The following is a 7,466-nucleotide window of genomic DNA, read 5'->3' on the forward strand; positions in this document are numbered from 1 at the left end:
CAGCCCTCAGAGTATAGGTTATTCTACGAGGTGGTTCTTCCCAGCACTTAATGCAGGTGGCCTAACCTCAGGATGTAAATTTACAGCATAGGGATTCTATAAAGTCAATAACATTGTAAAATCGATGTATTGGGCCAGATGGGAACCAGAAATATTGGGGGGAACACTTTGAAAAGCATATGATTGTGTAACTACTATGCTGTACCCCTGAAACAAGTGCAAAACAATATTGAATATAAACTGTAATTGAAAAATTAAATTCAAAAAAGAGACACAAAAAATAAACAAAAAAACAAAGCAAGAACACAGGAGGCCTGGTAACCATAGAAATGGGTGCCTGCTGCGAGCCCAGAAGCAGCAGGTGGTTAAAGCCCCCGGGTCGCAGGGCCAGGAGACAGGGCGGCCAGGGGCAGACTGCCCTCCCTCCCGCTGTTCGGTGCAGCAGGGTGTCTGAGCGTGGCCCCAGTGGACGCTGTGGCAAGAAGCTGGACTTGAGCCATCTTGTAGAAATCCAACACGGTGTCTTTTGGGGACAAAGGGAAGCCAGCAGAGACCGTGGGATGCCTTCCCGGAAACAGAAGTCGAGGAGGGAGGGAGGGACTAAAGGCCCAGTTTGTCAGTGTCGGGAATCTGTGCAGTGGTGAGCTGCTCACATGGGATCCTGGAAAACCCATACATGGAGAATACACATGTGACACCTGCCACACAGAGGGACAGCATTGTCCAGTCAGCTGTAGCCACAAGAGAATCCTGAGAGCAGGACCTAAGAATTGACAAAGGGGACTGTTTGCCCCTTTCCCATATTCCTGCCTGCCTTTCTGTAAGAGCCTTTATGGCAGCGGTTCTCAACCTGTGGGGCGCGACCCCTTTGGGGGGGGGGTCAAACGACCCATTCACAGAGGTCACCTAAGACCATTGGAAAACACATATATAATTACATATTGTTTTTGTGATTAATCACTATGCTTTAATGATGTTCAATCTGTAACAATGAAATTGGGGGTCACCACCACATGAGGAACTGTATGAAAGGGCCGCGGCGTTAGGAAGGTTGAGAACCACTGCTTTATGGGGAAAGGGAAGTCCTTCAGGTCCCCGCTGAGTTAGGGACGGCCAGAGTGCAGAGCTGTCACTGGGTGAGAGTAGGGTCTTTCGGTTTGTTCTCCGGGAAAGATTTGTGGTACCAGAAGGGGAGTCTGATTTACTAAAGCAGGACTTGATCTCAAAACCGAGAGTGGCCATCAGGTCATGGATTTTCTTGGGTTGTCATTAAAGAGCAAGGCATTTATCAGGAAAAAATTTAAAAAGTCCCCCCTACAGACTGTTACAGTGGGTTGGTTACCACGTCTGCATCACAGATTTTCAAGATCGAGTCAGAAAGTCAAGTTAAGGATTTAATCGGTGGTTCTCACTGGAATCGTTTGTGATCTCTCCCCCTTTTTGTTTTTTACAAACATAAGTCTCAGCTTCACACTTTAATGTTGGAATATTGGCAAGTGAAGAAAGTCATGCATCAGTTAATATTTTAACTGTTTTCCCTCTACATGGGAAGATTGGCATAGATGCGATCTCAGATTTGTTTTAAATTCTAGCCTTCCATTCATGCTGGTGTTTTCACTTGCTTAGACAGGAGAAGGGATTGAGAAAAGCATTTACCTTCCTGTGGAAATCTTTATCTTTAGCTCTTTTTGAAAAATTGATTGTTAGAGCGAGAGGAAGGGGGGAAGAGAGAGAGAGAGAGAGAGAGAGAGAGAGAGAGAGAGAGACAGAGACAGAGACATAGACATTGATGTGATCAATCGGCTGCCTCCTGCTCACCCCACTCCCTGGGGTAGAGCCTGAAACCTGGGCGTGTGTCCTGACCAGGAATGGAACCTACAGCCTACAGGTGCATGGGATGCCACTGCCAACTGAGCCACACCGGCCAGGGCAGCTCTTCTTGTTTTACCCGACTAGCAAGTTGATCCAGACTGATTCCCAGTGTACAGACTTTGCAGAGACGCAGGGATAATGTCACTGCCTCCTTAAGCCACTGTCCTCATCATAGTCATTTATCGCCTGCTCACTAAATCATTGCAACAGTATTTAAACAGGTCTGTCCACCCCACCGCCAGGCCTGTTCTCTCTAAATCACCCTCCCCCGTGCCGCTGCCGGAGGCCTTTCTGAAGCTTATGTGATCCTTCACTCCTGTGTTTAAAACCTGTCAATGGCTTTGCATTGCAAGAGAACATTTACACTTTCTATTTCAAAATAGTCTTCATATTCAAGCGCTTGCATAACCCTTTTATTTTTCTTATTTAAATCTTCCCTCATCTACATTGAACTTTTTATTATTTTCCGAAAATGCCAAAGGTTTGCTCCCACTTTGACTCAGGACCTGAGCTCTCTGTTACCATTCCCTATCCCCACCCTCCACCCCTCCTACCTCTTTTCCTCCTCTTCTGTGTCAACACCTCTGCAAACCTTTGAGCAGAGTTGTCTACCCTCTGCCCCTTCTCTCTCTCCTCACTTCTATGCTGTCCTCCCTATAATAGCCTCTCTCACTGTGCATTTTGCTTCCACCAGTACTTGCACATTAAGGGCAAATGCAGGGTTTTCTTCATTCCTATAGCCTGGCACAGTGCCTGCCAGATACTCTGCTTGGAGAATAACAGAATGAAAATAGGATTAGTTTTTTTTTTATATAGTTCTAAGCTTTTTATCAGATATACTCAATAAAGTAGGATATACATAACCATAATGACTTGGGAAAATGGGGATGCGATGTATGCTGCAGTGCTTACACTTAATTTGGGTGATTCTTAAACATTTTGAGCCACTCTTGTTTGCTTAGTAAGATTCGTCATAATTTGAAAGTGAAGTATAGGCAGACCTGGTTATATAATAACCAGGTTATATAATAAAAATTATATATTGGGTGTCTGTGCTTTGCTGTATTGCACTTCACAGACATTGCATTTTTTTAAAAAACAATTTGAAGATTGTGGTGGCCCTGAGTTAAGCGAGTCTGTCGTACCATCTCCAACAGCGTTTGGTCGCTTTGTGTCTTCGTGTCACATTTTGGTAATTCTCACAATAATTCAAATGGTTAAATTATTATTATGTTTGCTATGGTGATCTGGTGGAGCGTGATCTCTGGTGCTACCTTTGGGATTGCTTTGGGGTGCCATGACCCACACCATAGAAGAGAGCAAACTTAATAAATGTGTGTGCGATGACTGCTCCACGACCAGCTGTTCCCCTTCTGCTCGGGCCTCCCTATTCCCCGAGATACAATAATATTGATAATCGGCTGATTAATAACCCTATAGAGCAGTGGTTCTCAACCTTCCTAATGCTGCGACCCTTTAATACAGTTAGTTCCTCATGTTGTGGTGACCCCCAACCATAAAATTATTTTCATTGCTACTTCATAACTGTAATTTTGCTACTGTTATGAATCATAATATAAATATCTGATATTTAGGCAACCCCCGTGAAAGGGTCGTTTGACCCCCAAAGGGGTCGCGACCCACAGGTTGAGAACCGCTGCTATAGTGCCTTCTAAGGCAGCTGTGGGCAAACTACGGCCCGCGGGCCGGATCCGGCCCGTTTGAAATGAATAAAACTAAAAAAAAAAAAAAGACCGTACCCTTTTATGTAATGATGTTTACTTTGAATTTATATTAGTTCACACAAACACTCCATCCATGCTTTTGTTCCGGCCCTCCGGTCCAGTTTAAGAACCCATTGTGGCCCTCGAGTCAAAAAGTTTGCCCACCCCTGTTAAGGGTTCAAGTGAAAGGAGGAGTCACATGTCTCCCACTTTAACTCAAAAGCTAGACATGATGAAGCTTGTGGGAAAGGCATGCTGAAAGCTGACACAGGCTGAAAGCGAGGCCTCTGGTGCCTGAGAGTTAGCCAAGGTGTGCATGGAAAGCGAGAGCTCCCGAGGTAAATGAAAAGTGCTACTCCAGTGAACACACACATGATAAGAAAGGAAAACATCCTTATTGCTGACATGGAGAAAGTTGTAGAGGTCTGGATAGAAAATCAAACCAGCTACAATATTCCCTTAAACCAGGGGTGGGGAGCCCTTTTTTCTGCCAAAGACCATTTGGATATTTATAACATCATTCGAGGGCCATACAAAATTATCAACTTAAAAATTAGCCTGCTCTATTTGGTCAACCTTTTCATTAGCTCACCCCTAATGCCTTCTCAGGGCCAGACCAAAGGATTCTGTGGGCCTCATATGGCCCATGGACTAAATGTTCCCCACCAAAGTCTAATTCAGACCAAGGCCCTATCTCTTTTCAATTCAGTGAAAGTTGAGAGAAGTGAAGAAACTGCCAGAAAAGAGTCTGAAACTAACAGAGGTTGGTGAGGTTTAAGGAAAGAAGCCATCTCCATAACACAAAAGTGCAAGGTGAGCAGCGAATGCAGATGTAGAACCTGCATTGAGTTATCTAGACAATCTAGCTCAGGTAATTAATGAAGGTGGCTACACGAAACAACAGTTTTTCAATGTAGACAAAACAGCCTAATCCGGGAAGAAGATGCCATCTAAAATTTTTAGCTTTAGAGAGGAGAAGCCAAAAGCTCCAAAGCTTCCTAGGACAGGCTGACTCTCTGGTTAGGGGCTAATGCAGTTGGGGACTTGACATTGAAGTCAGTACTCATTTACTCTTCTGAGAATCTTAGGGCCCGTAAGACTTATACTCTGCCTGTGATCTAGAAATGGAACCAGAAAGCCTGCATGACAGCACATCTGTTTACAACATCCTTTACTAAATATTTTGAGCCATTGTTGAGACCTACTGCTCAGAAAAAAACAGATTCCTTTAAAAAATATTACTGCTTATTGACAATGCACCTGGTCACCCAAGAGCCTCAATGGAGATGTACAACAAGATTAACATTATTATCATGCCTGCCAACACAGTATTCATTCTACAGCCCATTGGTCAAGGAATAATTTTGACTTTTAATTCTTATTATTTGAGATACACATTTCACAAGGCTGCCATAGACAGTGATATCTCTGATGGATCTGGGCAAAGTAAATCGAAAGTCCCCAGAGAGGATTCATTAAAGATGCCACTAACAGCATTTGTGATTCATGGGAAGAGGTCAAAATATCAATCAACATTAATAGGAGTTTGGAGGAAGTTGATTCCAGCTCTCATGGATGACTTGGAGGTTTTCAAGACTTCAGTGGAGGAAGTAACTGCAGATGTGGTGGAAATATCAAAGAGAACTGGAATGAGAAGTGGAGCTGAGAGATATGACTGCATTGCTGCCATCTTATAATAGGACTTTAAAGTGTGAGGAGTTGCTTCTAATGGATGAGCAAAGAAAGTGGTTTCTTGAGATGGAATTCATTCCTGGTGAAGACATTAGAGAGTTGTTGAAATGAGAGCAAAGGATTTAGAGTATTGTGTGAAATCAGTTGATGCAGCAGCAACAGGTTGTGAGAGAACCTACTCCAGTTTTGAAATAAGTTTTACTATGATGTCAAACAGCATCTCATGCCACAGAGAAATTGTTTGTGAAAGAAAAACTCAATCAATGTGACAAACTTTATTGTAGTCTCATTTCAAGATGTCATCACAGTACCCTGACCTTCAGCGATGGCCAACCTGATCAATCAACAGCCATCAACCTGGAGGCCAAGACTCTCCACCAAACACATGTTACAACTTGCTGAGGGCTCAGATGATGGTTAGCATTATTACTTTTTTTTTTAGCAATACAACATTTTCTAATTAAGATACACACATTTTTTAGATATAATGCTATTGCATACTTAGTGGACTACAGTATAAGGCAAACAACTTTTATATGAACTGAGAAATCACACAATTTGTATGACTCATTTTATTATATTCACTTTGTTGTGGTGGTCTGGAGCCAAACCTGCAGTATCTCTGAGATGTGCCTATAAACCACCAAATGCAATGAGGGCAGATTCAAATAAATCTGTTTCAGGACCAGAAACAAAAAATAAAGTCATTTTAAAATTGCATATCAGTGCTCCTATCTGCTAGCTACATCTATCATTCATTACTGGAGTTATTCTAAGAGGGCCGGGAGAACTGTGGACTGTTAGAGAAATACAATGGAACATGTCTTGCCATCACTTACAGTCATCCCGCACCTGTTGACAGACAAGGACAGGATGTACAGCAGTGTCTCTTCCTCCAAAGCCCGTTTTCATCCATCCTCGGATGGGAGAAGCTTCAGGAAGGGAAATTACAGCCCCCGCCTTCCCCAGGCTCAGTGGAGAGCTGCCTCTGCTTCCAGGGACCCGGACAGTAGTCAAGACTGCATGGGCTGCAGCCTCTGAGACTGGAGAGTGGGGTTGACTGTCATGGGGGTGAGCCAGGGTAGAAGGAGAGGCTGAAGGAGTGGCCAAGAGAAACAGGAAGGTCATTCGGTGGGTGAGCCGCCTGAAGCCACTGTAAGACAGTGCTTTGGTGTTGATCTTGTCGTTGGAAGGAGCTGACAGGACTTTGCAAAGTGAGCGAACCTTGCTTTTCATGCTGCTTACTCCAGCTTCCCTTCTATTCAAGCAAAAAGAGCAGCTCAGATCTTTCTTCTCTGTACCTTGCGGTTCTGGTCTCTTGAAGGTCTAAATCTGGAATCCCAACTTCATTTCCTTTCTGGGAGCGTGGCCTTCCCCAAAATGCGGTTTGCTGACTAACAATTCTCTGAAGCCTGATTTTGCTATTATCTAAATAGGAACACTAGGTCTGATTCATCCTGGCATTCGGGCTTTAAATGTGCCTTCAGCGGGACTGACATTTATTCTGAGCCGACGGAAGTGGGAGTTTGGCCTTGCCTTTCTTCCTGTCATTTGTGTTTGCTTCAGTCCCCGATTTACAAATGTTGAGGTCCAGTCAGGCTGCACAAACATGTAACCCTCAAAAGGCTGCTTCCCTTGAGTGGCCCTCAGAGGCCCTGCTCTGAAAATGGCACAGCTCTCTCTTTCCTCCCAGAAGAGGGAAAGCTTTCCTGTGCCAGAATCGCTGGTTTGGATGCAATTTGGTATGCAGCCTGCTGCCCCCTCGGAGGGACATTACAGCAGGGGTGTCTGTGTCTTGGAACCCCCTTCACAGTAAAGGCAGCAGGAGAGACAGGTGATCTCCAGAGGAGATTGGTGGGGGGCCCTGGGGGAGAGGGCAGGCTGGAAGAGCCCAGAGATTTCATCAGTGTTCTGGGAACACACTGCTTTGGTTTACTAGCACGTGTCCCCAGAGATTTCAAAACCAGGCTCTCGCAGCCAAGAGATAAGAATAGCTTAGACTCCGAAGATTGGGGAAGAGGCACTTCATTCCCCATCATTAGCTGTCCTGTTGGGTTTCGGGGGCTGCTGTAAGAAATGACCACAAAATGGGTGGCTTCAAACAATAGAAATCCACTGGCTCACAGTTCTGGAAGCCAGCAGTCCAACATGTAGGTATCAGCAGGGCCGTGACTCCTC

The 7,466-nt window shown here is 44.5% G+C and overlaps 1 pseudogene; it reads left to right on the top strand.

The window, feature by feature from the left end:
- Window positions 1–2,344: 2,344 nt before the first annotated feature.
- On the top strand, window positions 2,345–5,557 carry LOC132213735 (tigger transposable element-derived protein 1-like; annotated as a pseudogene).
- Window positions 5,558–7,466: the final 1,909 nt, after the last annotated feature.

This window comes from Myotis daubentonii, chromosome 12 (genome assembly GCF_963259705.1).
Source record: "Myotis daubentonii chromosome 12, mMyoDau2.1, whole genome shotgun sequence".
NCBI lineage: Eukaryota > Metazoa > Chordata > Mammalia > Chiroptera > Vespertilionidae > Myotis > Myotis daubentonii.